Source organism: Hipposideros armiger, unplaced genomic scaffold, assembly GCF_001890085.2.
Source record: "Hipposideros armiger isolate ML-2016 unplaced genomic scaffold, ASM189008v1 scaffold_50, whole genome shotgun sequence".
Classification (NCBI taxonomy): Eukaryota; Metazoa; Chordata; class Mammalia; order Chiroptera; family Hipposideridae; genus Hipposideros; species Hipposideros armiger.
This window is the reverse complement of record NW_017731400.1, coordinates 2,771,521-2,785,984: the sequence shown is the minus strand read 5'-3', so window position 1 is coordinate 2,785,984 and position 14,464 is coordinate 2,771,521.

Here is a 14,464-nt window from a genome sequence, read left to right as displayed (position 1 = left end):
TAAACCAGTTTGCTCAATCAATGATTAATTACCCTGCTCAGACTTTGACTACTGAAGAGCTTTAAAATGCCAGAAATTAAAAACCCTTTGCAGAATATCCAGGCTATGTTTTGTCGTTGTTGTTGTTGTTGTTTTTTTGTTGTTTGTTTGTTTAATAAAAAAGAAAAGACTTTGGCACATAGGCAGTGTGGATTTGTGAAAAGCCCTTTGTCATCAACAGCCACGCCACTTTCTGGAAAGATAAGAATAATAGTATTAGAAATGTGGGCTATCTAAAGAAAACAAAATGGTAACATAATCAGGATTTAGTGAATTGCTTACTATTTTTAAACAAACTATTTACTGAGTAAAACTGTTTTCCCCTTTCCTTTGAAAAGCACTAAAATCTTGCATGTATTTAGATAAAGGGAACAAAAACATAGTCAAATCACTTTTTTAAAAATGACACATTTTCACTTGTATTTTTAAAACAACACAGAAAAAATTGTTAGTTATCCTGAGGGTTGTGAGAATAAAAGTAAGTGGAAAGAAAGTTTAGCACAGAAAGCATATACCCACTGAAACAAGACAATGAACATAATCAGTTATACATATGATTAGAAATACAACTTACCTCTTCTGACAAAGGTATTTGTCGGGATGCAGGCAGAGACTAAGCCATGATAACGGATTAAAGAGCGTATCAGAGCTCAGGGTCTCAAACAAAATACTCACAGTTTGAGACACGTATGTTTCAGACCTACCTTCTCCCCTGAGATTGTCATCCCTCAGAAATGCTACCTTCGAAAATCAAACTTCAGTCACGTGACTAGTGGAACCCACATACTGTCTTCATGCTACTGAGGGCAATTCCAGAAGTCATTGTGCCTGTAAATAATTACAGTCTGTTCTCCAAGGAGGCTTTCTGAACCATGCCACTTTCTCAGGTGGCACAATTAGCCTGAGATGAACCGTGCAGCCTGTCAGAGAAAAAATTCTCTCTCTTTTGCTTAGGCTTCTGCTAGAGAGCAGGCAGACGCAAGCACAACCAAAGTTGTACCGAAGCTTCACTTAATCACTCAGTCAAACATACATGCTTCTTAAATAAAGGCTGCACGAGAGCTATTACTGGATGCGCCTCTTGAGCTGCTTTTCAATCTGAGAAAATTTTAACACAGCACACCAGGATTATATATCCCTGAGAGGACCTCTAACCTGAAAGCACACAGGGGTTTCAAAAAAGAGACAAAGACATACACTTCATCTTGGCTGCATTTTTAAACCACTCTCCCAGAGCAGACTCTTTCCTCCCTTCTGGCAAATACATGCTTGTATACATTAAAATAAAGAAGATGTATAAATTAACAAGACGATGCTGTCCCGTGTCAACAAATCCATTCCAAACCCACAACAGGCTCACCATTTTCCCAAACAGGCATTTGGAGTACAGGCTTTGGGAAAATAAAAAAATGCAAAAATGCAAACCAAACACAAGAGACACTGTAACCTGGGAGAATGTTCTTGGCTAGGCTTTCAGAGTTAAGGTCTTACACACACCGCCTCACTTTTGTTCCGGCGCGAGATTGATCCGTGGGTGCCAGGCGTGGTGACATACAATGGGCATTAAAACCACACAGTCAGTCTTAGCAAATTAGGCAAATTAGAGAGCATTTGATGGTATTCTATTGTTGCTATTGTAATCACAGTGATTTTCCCTGGTGATGGTGCTTCGTGGTGAAGTGCAGTTCTCACAGGATAATTGTGAAAGATACCGAAAGATTCAGGGATGCAGCATCTGGCTTGAAAAGCTCTTCAGATTCAAATTGGCATTTTACTTTATCTTGAAAATTTATTAGAGATTCAGATCATGCTGGTTTAAATGGAAAGGTGAAAGCAGGGTAATTTCAATCTATGAATTATTCAATCTCAGCCTGGCGCAATTGCCATCCATGAACTGATGCTCTGACAGCCCCTTCGTGGAACCTCCATTACGCTTGTCATTTTTATATCTTTATCTACGATCTGTTTCTCAGTTACCAGGCGTCTCCCTCAGGGCTCGGCTTCACAAACCAAAGTATTTCGAATTGGCAGTAACCTAAATGTGCTGCTGTCTCAAATCGCCGTCTCCACAGGCTGTCTTTTTTTTTTTTTCCAAATCATTAAAAACCACATCCATGATGATATCTGTTAGGCTGTTCAATCGGATGAATTAAAACACACACACACACACACACACACACACACACACACACACACACGGGCATCACTGCAAAGAAGAGTTATGTTCCGCTAACATCACAAGAGAAGACAAAGTGATGCTTTCTGCTTCCTTCTTTGTTGTCAGTGTGACCCATCCTAGTTGCATAGCAAGCATCACGCAGAACGGAGCCAGTGCTCAAGCAGGCTTGCCTGGCACCCTAATTTCCAACCAGAGCAGATGCAGGCTGCCTGGAAGGCAGACTAATCCAGATAACTGTATACTTAGCAAGCACAATTATTTAGAGAATAAGAAAAAGCCATCGGATGACCGAAATTAGACTGCCACTCTCCCAGGCTCCACCTGTACACAGGCTGCCGCCACAGCGATTCTCCACTTGATGGCTGGTCGTGTCCCTGCTAGTCGACAGCTGTCCCCGTATCCAGAGAGGACTGAGATTGATTTAGGTCAGTAAGTCTGGCTTCTCCTTTAAACCGTGTTCTAACTGAGGGCTGGGGATCTCCACCAACCCCTGTGACCAGCCTTAACTGTCAGCTGGGAGAGTCACACAGCGTCAGTTCGGTAGAGTTGCCTGCACAGGCCCCAGCCAGACCAACCCTGGCAAGCATGGTCTCCTTTGTCCTAGCCTTTATTCCTGCAGGTCTAGCAGAAGCCCCCAAACTGTTCCCACCGGTGACGGGGAACCCACCGCGCTCCACCAGGCAGTTTGGCCACAAGGCTCCGAGCAGTACCTGCTCTGCTGAAAATTCACGCTGCCAAGTGAGAAGCCGGCGTGTACATTCAGACTGCTTCTCTGCTGCTGGCTACACAAAGGTAAATACTCCTCGTGTAAGAAAGGCTAAGTGGTAGCAGAAAAAGAACACTTTAAAACTCTGTCGCTTCATGCCTAGCTGTCTGCCTTGGCTCTGCCGCACTGCGACCAGGAAACTGCAAGACCGGAGCTCTGGCAGTTGTGATGCTGCAGAAAGCAGCAGCTATGACACAGCAGTCAGCTGACTTGCAGAGTGTTATCAGTCAATGTCCTCTACAGAATCAGGCCAGTTGCTAGGGTGGCACCAGGCAGATGACCTGGATTGTGAAGCGTGGCTTCAGGAGAGCAGCCTTTCTCCATCCACACCTGGCAGCCATCCTGCACACCTGGCTGGGACATCTTCCATTGCTTTTCTCTCAGGCAGAGTTTTTTAACTCACAGGCTTCAGAACTTAACTATTTCTGTCCTGCTTGCTAAGATGTCAGGGAATTCTTGGGGTGACCATACCAATGCCAACACAGGTTAAAATCATCACTCTCTTTATTGTTTTCATTAGTTTCAGAGTCAGAAGAATGGTGGGAGAACGCTTGCCCATGTTGTGGTTTTAAAAGCACACCTTTTTTTTATTTAACAGCTAGAAATTGCCTTAAGCTACTTGGAGGCTGCAATGAACTAGTAAATTGTACCTAGTGGAATGGCAGGAGCCGTAGGAAAAACTGGAAGGTAAATTAGTCCAGCAGTAGCCTTCAATCATGGTCCGGTGGCTGTAAAGCAGTGTGCGTGCTCTATTGCAAAATGCAGGCTGTGCATCCCAATGAATCTAACAATGGAGCAAAAGCCTTATATGGCATTACCCCAGTGGGCTGAGGAATGCTAAAATAAGAAGGCAGTCATTACCAGGCATTGTTTAATGACTGTAATCATACTGAATTAATTTAACTTGCTGCAATGTTTAACAGAAAGTCAATTATAAATTTGTGCTAAAAGAATAGCAGTACCAGTATTTGCATAGCACCTTCCCTCTGAGGAGACATCCTCTGAAGATAAGCTCACATCCTGGACACTAACAGAGCATTCAGCATGTGCTGAGAGCTCTCCAGAACAATCCATGGCCAGCCTCTCGGAGGACCGAAGCTTATGATTCTGAGTCAGACGTGTACACATTGCGCGAATAGCAGACAGAGGATTGACCTGGGCTAGTCAGTCTGTAAGGATTCAGTGATGCTTTTTCCCATTTGCGTCTTATGCGTTTTATTTTTCTGTTTGCTTATTTGATTCTCTTGACATGCATCCTGCTCCAAAGAGGAAATTTATAGATCGCAAACGGAGAGGTCAGAACTAGATAAAGAGCATTATCCATGGAATTATAACAGTACTGTAAGTGTTAAGGGACCTTTCAATAAAGGACTGATTCTACTTTGAGGTAGTGAGCTGGCAGGAGTGAGCTGTAAGCCCCTGCTGAGGGATGTTACCCAGAGAGGGCCATACATAGCCTCTCTTCTGCACCTTTTCCAACTCTCGTGAGAGAATCCCAGGCTCATAAATCCCCTTTGCTACCTTCTTTTAAAGCCAGCTGTCAGGAAATGGGCCCCAAATGACACAAAAAACCAATACCTTTTAGTGTAATTCCGCAGAGGCACTGATATTTTTGAAGAAAATTAAGCTTCTCGAAATGGTATGGCTATCTAATTGGGGGATTTCAAGCACCAACTCTGCAGGTGGGAAATCATTGCTGAGGCTCAAGCAGGGCGGCTAGTGGAACATCTCGCTTTCATCACATGGCAGATGATTGGGCTCATGGTGATGAACTACCAGTTGGGTAGCTAATGCTCAGCCTGAACCCCTCCCAAAGCCAATATGTGCCACAAATGTGGGTGGTCAGTGTGGGCAACAGAGACTGGCAGTATCTCTCACCCTCCTCAGGACATCCTATCTTTGCTCATGATTTCTCTTTTGTCCTTGCCCACCAAGGAAAAAGTGGCCCAAGCATTAGTATTTTTTAAAATCATCTACCATGCACCCAAGATGGAGAACTACTGATTAAATATGCAATCTATTCATTTTTGCACATGTAAATGTTTGGTGAGAAATTCAAACATACTTACTGTATGTATTTTCATTGAATACAAGAATGAGAGGGCTGGCCAAGTGGCTCAGTTGGTTAAGAGTTAGCTTAAGAGCGCGAGCTCTGAGCAACAGGGTCACTGGTTCGATTCCCACAAGGGCCAGTGAGCTGCGCCTGAGCTGAGCTGCCGCTGAGCTGCCAACAGGTGGCAGGATGGCTCAGCTGGTGAGAGCATGTGCTCTTAACAACAAGACTGTCTGTTCCATGGTGGGCTATGCCCACCTGCAACTAAGACTGCACTTGGCACCTTACGGTAAGCTACCGCCCGGATGGCTCAGTGGATAGAGAGTGCGCTCTTAACAACAAGGCTGCTGGCTCGACTCCCACATGGGATGGTGGCTACGCCCAACCACAACTAAGATTGTAACACAGCACCTTGAACTTACAGTCCACAAGCTGCCGACGGGCAGCCAGATGGCGACTGGCGCCCTCCACAACTAAGACTGAAGAACAACAACTTAGCTGGTCCTGTTCCCCAATTCCCCAACACTGTTCCCCTCCCCCAATTCCCCAATTTGTTAAAAAAAATGAGAAAATAAAAATGAGTCCTTAAATGTATCTATCTGTACTGTTAAAATTCTGTATAAATCAATAAAAAGGAAATGATTTTAACAGAGAAAATCTATACAGTTGTGCTACACACACTCCTCTGCAATTGGGGACAGTGTAGCCACACGTGGCAGTCACACCCTCCTTCTTCCTTCCTGTCTTATAGTGCTGGCCACCTTGTGTGGTGGCTTTGTTCCTCATGTGTCCTCATCAGTGAACCTAAGGCTCTTCCAGGGCAGGGGCATAACACACTCATCATGGTGTCCCCGTGCCTTCACGCTGCCTGGCAGGTGACGTGTCTTTAGTACTTGTGAAAGGAATGAGGGAATGGTGAAGAGCGCCTTCCTGTTGGAGAAGGAAGCTCAGAGACATCCAAATTCCCAATATGGGAACATCAAGCTCTTCTTTCATTGTAGGTTATCCTAAAATAATACGCTTCCCATTGATTGAAAGAATGCTAACTCTCAACTCTAAATATTGACTTAAAACCTATGTAGCTAAGAATTTTAAAAGGGTGTGTGTATGGAAACATGGATGACATGGTTTATGAAAGTCAATCAAAATTCTGTGTGTATTTGAGGGCTAATAAATTAATTTATTTTTAGATTTTTTTTTTAGAAAAATGAGGCATACATTTTATTTCCCTTTGCATTTTGGGCAGTGAAGCCAGTGAGATAGTGGTTCTCCATGTTTTTGCTAAAAATCTGCCTTCTCCAGCACACATAAGGGGAAAATCCTCTGGAAATCCACATTTTTGATACATGCACTTTATTATTTATTTATTTATTTTGCCATGCACTCACTGGCAGTCTTGCAAAATTAGATTACTTTCAATAATACTTTTATATACATATGCAATGCAATAAATAGGATTATAAAGGAAAATAATTGTATTAAATATCCTAGCTTAAAAAAGTTTGCTTTATAAAATCAAAATACTTCCATGGTGAAATTGCAAAGTGACTTTGCTTTGTCTCTGGGCCATCTATTACCCAATAAGAAAGCAAGTTCAAGAAGAGCTTAGACAAGATACAGGGCTGGGAAGGGAAACAGATGACTATATTTACTAAATTTCAGTAAACTCGTAACTGAATATTTATTCTCAAAAGTGACCTTTTCAGTGACTAGCAGATTTCCCATTTTCACATTTAAAAAATAATACTATACTTTCATACTGTCAAGTCACATTTTATAGACCCTTCCTAAGGCTTTTAAGGAAAAAAAGTGAAGGCAATTGATTCTCTCAAATTTTGTTTTACAGATGAGGGAGGAAATTGAAGCTCAAAAAGATTGAGTCTTGCTACAGCGGCATGTAAGTAAAGAGGTACTAAAGCCCAGGATGCAAATCTCTTAAACCTACATCAGACCACATCCTATAATATTACATATTTAGTCAGTGATGTGCAGCACAATGGTAAAAGCTGGGTACTGAGCCATTGGAGGCTTGAACTCAACCATAGTGAGAATATTTACACCATGGAAATGAACAACCACTAAAGATCAGGGCTGGTTTTTTTCCAGAGATCTGGTTTACATGTTGTAATATATTTAATGATACCAACTTGTAATCATGTGTTCCTTTATTTCAACCCCAGAATCCAAAATGCTTAATATAAGCACAATGGTTAAGTAAGCATAAAGCTCTTGGGTCAGAGGGCCTCTCTTTGGAACCCATATCACTGATTATCTCTGTGACCTTGGGCAACTTCATTCACCATTGGGATTCAACTTCCTCTTTTGTAAAACAGGGCTGATAATTCTGTGTGCCTCACAGGTTGTTACGTATATTCATGAAGTGTTGCTTATAAACTACTAGCATGGATTCCCACACATGATAAGCTCCCAATGGCTGTTAGCCATGATTCTTTTTGTCATCTTCTGCTTCCTTCATTTTCATATTCAATTGGTCATCATGGTAGATTGACATTATTTGCACTGCAACAAGTAAAGGTGTTTTCTTCTTTTTTAAAAGAGATTACAGACAAAAAACAAAAACAGAAAAACTATATACAACCAACTTGGGATTCGAAGGAGGGTTACTCTGTGGTTCCTGACTCTTGTGGGTAATAGAGATTTGAAGGGCTGGTGTTAATTTTGCATAAATTCTATAATCTAAGAGAGTATCACAGTTCAGCAGAGAAATTATTGATGAATATATTTTCAGTATGATTTTAGAGATTTTAGAGCAGCCAAATTAAAACTATACACTTTATTAGGGGTCACTATATGGAAAATGTATAATCAGGCCTCTTGCTTTTATGGTTACATAGCCTCATTCATGAATATGTTTTCACTTGTGGAGTCTTATGGCCAATTTGCACATCTGCTGGGACATACTGTATTTTTTAGAGCTAAGAATACCTCTATTAATGAGGTTGAGCTTCAGGGGAAGAGGCTTTGCTGGAGGGTCTAGAGGACTTAGTCCACAAAGGACAAGGAGTTAGAATGTCAAGTCAGCTCTGTCCATTGGGTATGAGCCAGTGAGACTTTCTCCCCCCCTTTCTGTTGGCATTGGCATGACCATGGATGGGTCCCACAGGTTCTGTCCCGTCTCTTGGGCCTCTCTGCAATCAGACAGTTGTTGAACGCAGGACCACTATTATAGGGACAGGGTAGAGAAGCAGCTCAAAAGAGATGGGGTCAAACCACCCTCACTTCCACCAATCCCAGCCCAACCACAAAAGAGTAATATAATGTTATCACCATGGTATCCTAGGCTCAAATAGAATCCCAAAGGAATACAAAATAAAGTCATGCAGTTTTTAGGCACTGAGTGTTACAGGCAGTATGTTCTATCAGTTCAAATAAAGGACAGGTCACCTGGTTTTTCTTGTCCTGCCTCCCTCCACAGCTTGTTGGTCATCTGACCCATAATTTTGCTCATTGTCAGAGCTAAATGACATCCAGAAAATGACATCAGATATGACAACAGGAACTCTCTCAATGGCCAGGCTATAGCTCAGGAGATATTAGCCTTCCAGCTCCTCAATAATAAAGGGTGTATGTGTGTGTGTTTGCTGATTTTTTTAAATTAAATTTATTGGGGTGACAATGGTTAGTAAAATTACATAGGTTTCAAGTGTGCATTTCTATACTACGTCATCTATAGATCATATTGTGTGCTCACCACCCAGAGTCAGTTCTCTTTCCATCACCATATGTACCTACTACATACATCATATATGTGTTTGATCCCTTTACTCTCGTCTACCATCCCCTCTACCCCTTTACCTTCTGGTAACCATTAAACTGTTGTCTGTGTCTATGAGTTTTTGTTTCTTTGTTTTTTTGTCTTGTTCCTTTTTTGCTTTCAGTTTTATATTCCACATAACAGTGAAATCATATGGTTCTTGACTTTTTCTGTCTGATTTATTTCGCTTAGCATTATAATCTCAAGATCCATCCATGTTGTTGCAAATGGCAGTATTTCACCTTTTCTTATGGCAAAGTAGTATCCCATTGTGTATGTATTAATATACCACAAATTTTTATCCAGTCATCTATCAGAGGACACTTTGGTTGTTTCCATGTCATGGCCACTGTAAATAATGCTGCAGTGAACATTGAAGTATATATATCTTTATGGATAAATGTTTTCAAGTTTTTTGGGTGGATACCCAGGAGAGGGATTGTTGAGTCATATGATAATTCTATTCTTAATTTTTTTAGGAACCTCCACACTGTTTTCCATAGCAGCTGCACCAATCACATTCCCACCAACAGTGTATGAGGGTTCCTTTTTCTCCACAGCCTCTCCAACACTTGTTATTATTTGTCTTGTTGATGATAGTCATTCCTACATGTATGAGGTGGTATCTCATTGTGATTTTGATCTGCATTTCCCTAATAGCTAGTGAAGTTGAGCATTTTTTTATATATCTGTTGGCCATTTATGTCTTGTTGGGAGAAGTGTCTGTTCAAGTGTTCTGCTCTTTTTTTAATTGGATTGTTTGGTTTTTAGGTGTTGAGTTGTGTGATTTCTTTATATATTTTTGGATATTAGCCGCTTATCGAAGGCGTTGTTTGCAAATATCTTCTCCCATTAGGTTGGTTGTCTCTTTGTTTTGTTGATAGTTTCTTTTGCTCTGCAGAAGCTTTTTAGTTTGATATAGTTTCATTCATTTATTTTAGCTTTTACTTCTCTTGCCTTTGAGGTCAAATTCCTAAAACCCTCCTTGAACCCAAGGTCCATAAGTTTAGTACTTATGCTTTATTCTATGCAGTTTATTGTTTCAGGTCTTTTGGTTAGGTATTTGATCCATTTTGAGTTAATTTTGGTATATGGTGACTGACAGCAAATAGATAGTTTCATTCTTTTGCATGTGGCTTTCCAATTTTCCCAGCACCATTTATTGAAGAGGCTTTCTTTTCTCCATTGCATATTTTTGGCTCCTTTGTCAAACATTAACTGCTCATACTTATATGGGTTTATTTCTGAGTTTTAAATTCTGTTCCATTGGTCTGTGTTTTTCTGCCAATACCATGCTGTTTTTATTATTGTTGCTTTGTAATACAAGCTGAAGTCAAAGAGTGTGACACCTCCAGCCTTGCTCCTTTTTTTAGGACTCTTTTGGCTATCTGAGGTCTTTTGTGATTCCATATAAATCTACTGATTTTTTGTTCTATTTCTTCAAAAAACGCCATTTGGATTTTGATGGGGATTGCAATAAATCTGTATATTGCTTTGGATAATATGGCCATTTTATTATAATTATGTTGATTCTTCCAGTCCATGAACATGGAATGTCTTTCCATTTCTTTGTGTCTTCTTCAAATTTTTTTTTTAAGATTTTATTGGGGAATTGGGGGAGGGGAACAGTGTTGGGGAATTGGGGAAGGGACCGGCCAAGTTGCTGTTCTTCAATTTTCATTGTGGAGGGCGCCAGTCACCATCTGGCTTTCCTGTTGGCAGCTTGTGGCCTCTAAGCTCAAGGTTCTGTGTTCAATCTTAGTTGCGGGTGGGCGTAGCCACCATCCCATGCAGGGGTCAAACCAGCAGCTTTGTTGCTAAGAGCACATGCTCTATCTACTGAGCCATCTGGGCGGCAGCTCAGCTGAAGGTGCTGAGTTCAGTCTTAGTTGTGGGTGGGCATAGCCACCATCCCATGTGAGAGTCAAACCTGGCAGCCTTGTTGTTAAAGAGTGCACGCTCTATTCATTGAGCCATCCGGGCGGCAGCTCAGCTCAAGGTGCCAAGTTCAGTCTTAGTTGTAGGCGGGCATAGCCCACCATTGAACAGGTAGTCTTGTTGTTAGGAGCACATGCTCTCACCAGCTGAGCCATCCTGCCACCTGTTGGCAGCTCAGCGACAGCTCAGCTCAGGTGTAGCATCACTGGCCCATGTGGGACTCAAACCAGCAGCGCTGTTGCTCGGAGTTCACGCTCTTAAGCTAACTCTTAACCAACTGAGCCACTCGGCCAGCCTTCAATTTTTTTAAAAAAAATGTCATAGTTTTCAATGTTTATGTCCTTCACATTCTTTGTTAAGTTTATTCCTAGGTATTTTATTCTTTTTATTGCAATTGCAAAAGGAATTGTTTTTTTACTTTTTCATTTCTTTATCTGAAATTTCATTGTTAGTATATAGGAAAGCTATAGATTTTTGTACATTGATTTTGTAGCCAGCAACTTTACTGTATTAGTTTATTATTTTTAATAGCTTTCTGGTAGAGTCTTTAGAATTTTCTATATAAAGAATCATGTCATCTGCAAAAAGTGATAATTTAACTTCTTCATTCCCAATTTGAATGCCTTTTATTCCTTTCTCTTGCCTGGTTGTTCTGGCTAGAACTTCCAATACTATGTTGAATAACAATGGTGATGGAAACAACCCTGTCTTATTCCTGAACATAGAGCAAAACGCTTCAGTTTTTACCATCAATTATGATATTAGCTGAGGGTTTGTCACATATAGCCTTTATTATATTGAGCTACTTTCTTCTATATCCTTTTTTTTTCAAAGATTTTATTGGGGAATTGGGGGAGGGGAACAGCATTGGGGAATTGGGGAAGGGGAACAGACAAGTTGCTGTCCTTTTGTTCTTCAGTCTAGTTGTGGAGGACATCACTTTACTGCCCCATGTTGGTATTATCATTGTGCTCTTCCCAGGTGAGGTAGATCGGTTGCTGGCCACTTGACAGCCGCTCACGGCGGCTCTTGGCAGCTCATGCTGGCTGCCGGCCACTTACGGTAACTTACGGCAGTCCACTGCAGCTTCATTGCAACCTATGTCATCGCCGGCAACTCACAACAGCCCAGCTCCAGGTCGAGCTGTTGTTCACCATCTTAGCTGTAGAGGGCGCAATGTCACTGGCCCTAATGTAGGATCTGAACTGGGGCTCTGCTACTCAAAGTTGGCGTCCCAAGCCAACTCTTAACCAACGTGTCACTCTGCGGCCCCTTCTATACCCATTTTTAAGTATATTAATCATAAATGGATGTGGTATCTTGTCAAATGCTTTTTCTGCATATATTGATATAATCATTATCATTTTTATCCTTTATTTTGTTTATGTGGTGTATCACATTGATCGATTTGGATATGTGGAAACATTCTTGTGCCCCTGGGATAAACCCCACTTGATTGTGATGTATAATCTTTTTAATGTATTGTATTCAATTTGCTAAAATTTTCTTTAAGATTTTTGCATCTTTATTCACCAGAGATATTGGTCAGTAATATTCTTTTTTTTGTGTTATCCTTACCAGGTTTTGGTATATGGGTAATGTTGGCCTCATAAAATGAGTTAGGAAGTATTGCCTCTTCTTCAATTTTTTGGAAGGGTTTGAGGAGGATAGGTGTTAGATCCTCTTTGAATGTTTGGTAGAATTCACTAGTGAAGCCATCTGATGCTGGAATTTTGCTTTTGAGAATGCTCTGGATGACTGATTCATTTCCTTACCATTGATCGGTCTATTTAGATTTTCCAGTTCGTGATTCAGTCTAGGAAAACTATTGGGTTGTCAGAAAAGTCATGACATATTTTTTCTAGTTTTTTTGTTGCAAAAATGTGTCATGACTTTTCCAACAACCTAATATATGTTTCTAAGAACTTGTCCATTTCTTCTAGGTTATTGAACTTGATAGCATATAATCCTTCATAGTATTCTTGTATTATCCTTTGTATTTCTGTGGTAACCGGGGTAACATCTCCCTTTCATTTCTGATTTTGTTTATTTCTGCCTTTTCTCTTTTTATCTTAGTGAGTTTAGCCAAGGGTTTGTCAATTTTATTAATCTTTTCAATGAACCAGCTCTTCATTTCATAAAGTTTTTTCTATTATCTTTTTGTTCTCTATTTCATTTAAGTTCTGCTCTAATTTTTATTATTTCCTTTCTTCTGCTGACTTTCGGTTTTTTTACTCTTCTTTTTCTAGCTCTTTAAGGTGTAATGTTACATTGTTTATTTGGGATTTTCTTGTTTCGTGAAATAGGCATGTAATGATATAAATTTTTTTCTTATTACTGCTTTCACTGCATCCAAATAATTTTGATAGGATGTATTTTCATTCTCATTTCTTTCTATGTGTATCTTTTGATCTCTCATTTTATTTCTTCTTTGACCCAGTCATTCTTTATAGCATGTTGTTTAATCTCCACATATTTGTGGGTTGTCCTGCTCTCTTTTTGCAGCTGATATCCAATTTCAAAGCCTTGTGTTCAGAGAATATACTTGGTATAATTTCAGTTTTCTTAACTTTGCTGAGGTTAGTTTTATGTCCCAACACATGGTCTATCCTTGAGAATGTTCCATGTACATTAGAAAAGAATGTATAGTCTGGTATTTTAGGATGAAGTGCTCTATAAATGCCAGTTATGTGCATTTGGTCTAATGTGTCATTTAAGCTTGATATTTCCTTACTGATTTCCTGTTTGTATGATCTATCCATAGCTGTCAATGATATATTTAGGTCCCCTACTATAATTGTGTTTTAGTCAATTTCTCCCTTTAGTTCTGTTAGTAGTTGCTTTGTGTATTTTGGTGCTTCCTGATTGAGGGCATATATATTGATAAGTGTTCTGTTTCTTGTTGTATTGTCTCCTTTATCATTATGAAATGTCCATCCTTGTCTCTTGTTACCTTTTTTATCCTGAAGTCTGTTTTATCTGATATAAGTATGGATATATCTGGTTTTCTCTGGATACCATTTGCTTGGAGTACCAATTTCCATTCTTTCACTTTGTGTCTCTATTTGTCCTTGTAGCTGAGATATGTCTCTTGGAGGCAGCATATGGTGTGTTTTGTTTTTTGATCCAATCTGCTACTCTGTGCCTTTTTATTGATGAGTTCAATCCATTTACATTTAAGGTGATTATTGATACATGAGGATTTCCCATAGCCATTTTATGTTTTGTTTTCTCTATCTCAGTGTTTCCATTGTTTCTTTGCTTTTTTATTGCTGGGTGTTATTTTAGTGGTATTCTATAATTTTTCCTTCTGCTTCTTTTTTTATGTTATATGTCTCAGTTCTGGATTTCTTTTTTTTTTTTTGAGTGGTTACCAATAGTTTCATTTAAACAGTAGTCCCTTTTCTTTAGCATGTTTCTTATCTCCATTCCCCCATATAGATTCAGACCTTTACTCTTCCCCGTTTTATATTTTTGTTGTCACAAGTTATCCCTCTTTATGCTGTGAGTTGATTTCTGTGTTGCAGTAGCAAGGTGTCTTTTTCTTCTCTTTTTCTTTTTTTTTAATGTTTTTTATCTTCTTTATCCTTTATGTTATGTTTAAGTGTTTATAGTGCCCTATTTTGTGTAAGGGTGGCCATTTCCTGATTCTGTCTGTCTGTTAGTAATCTTGCTCAAGGTTTTGTATTTGTTTGATTTTTTGTTTGTTTGTTT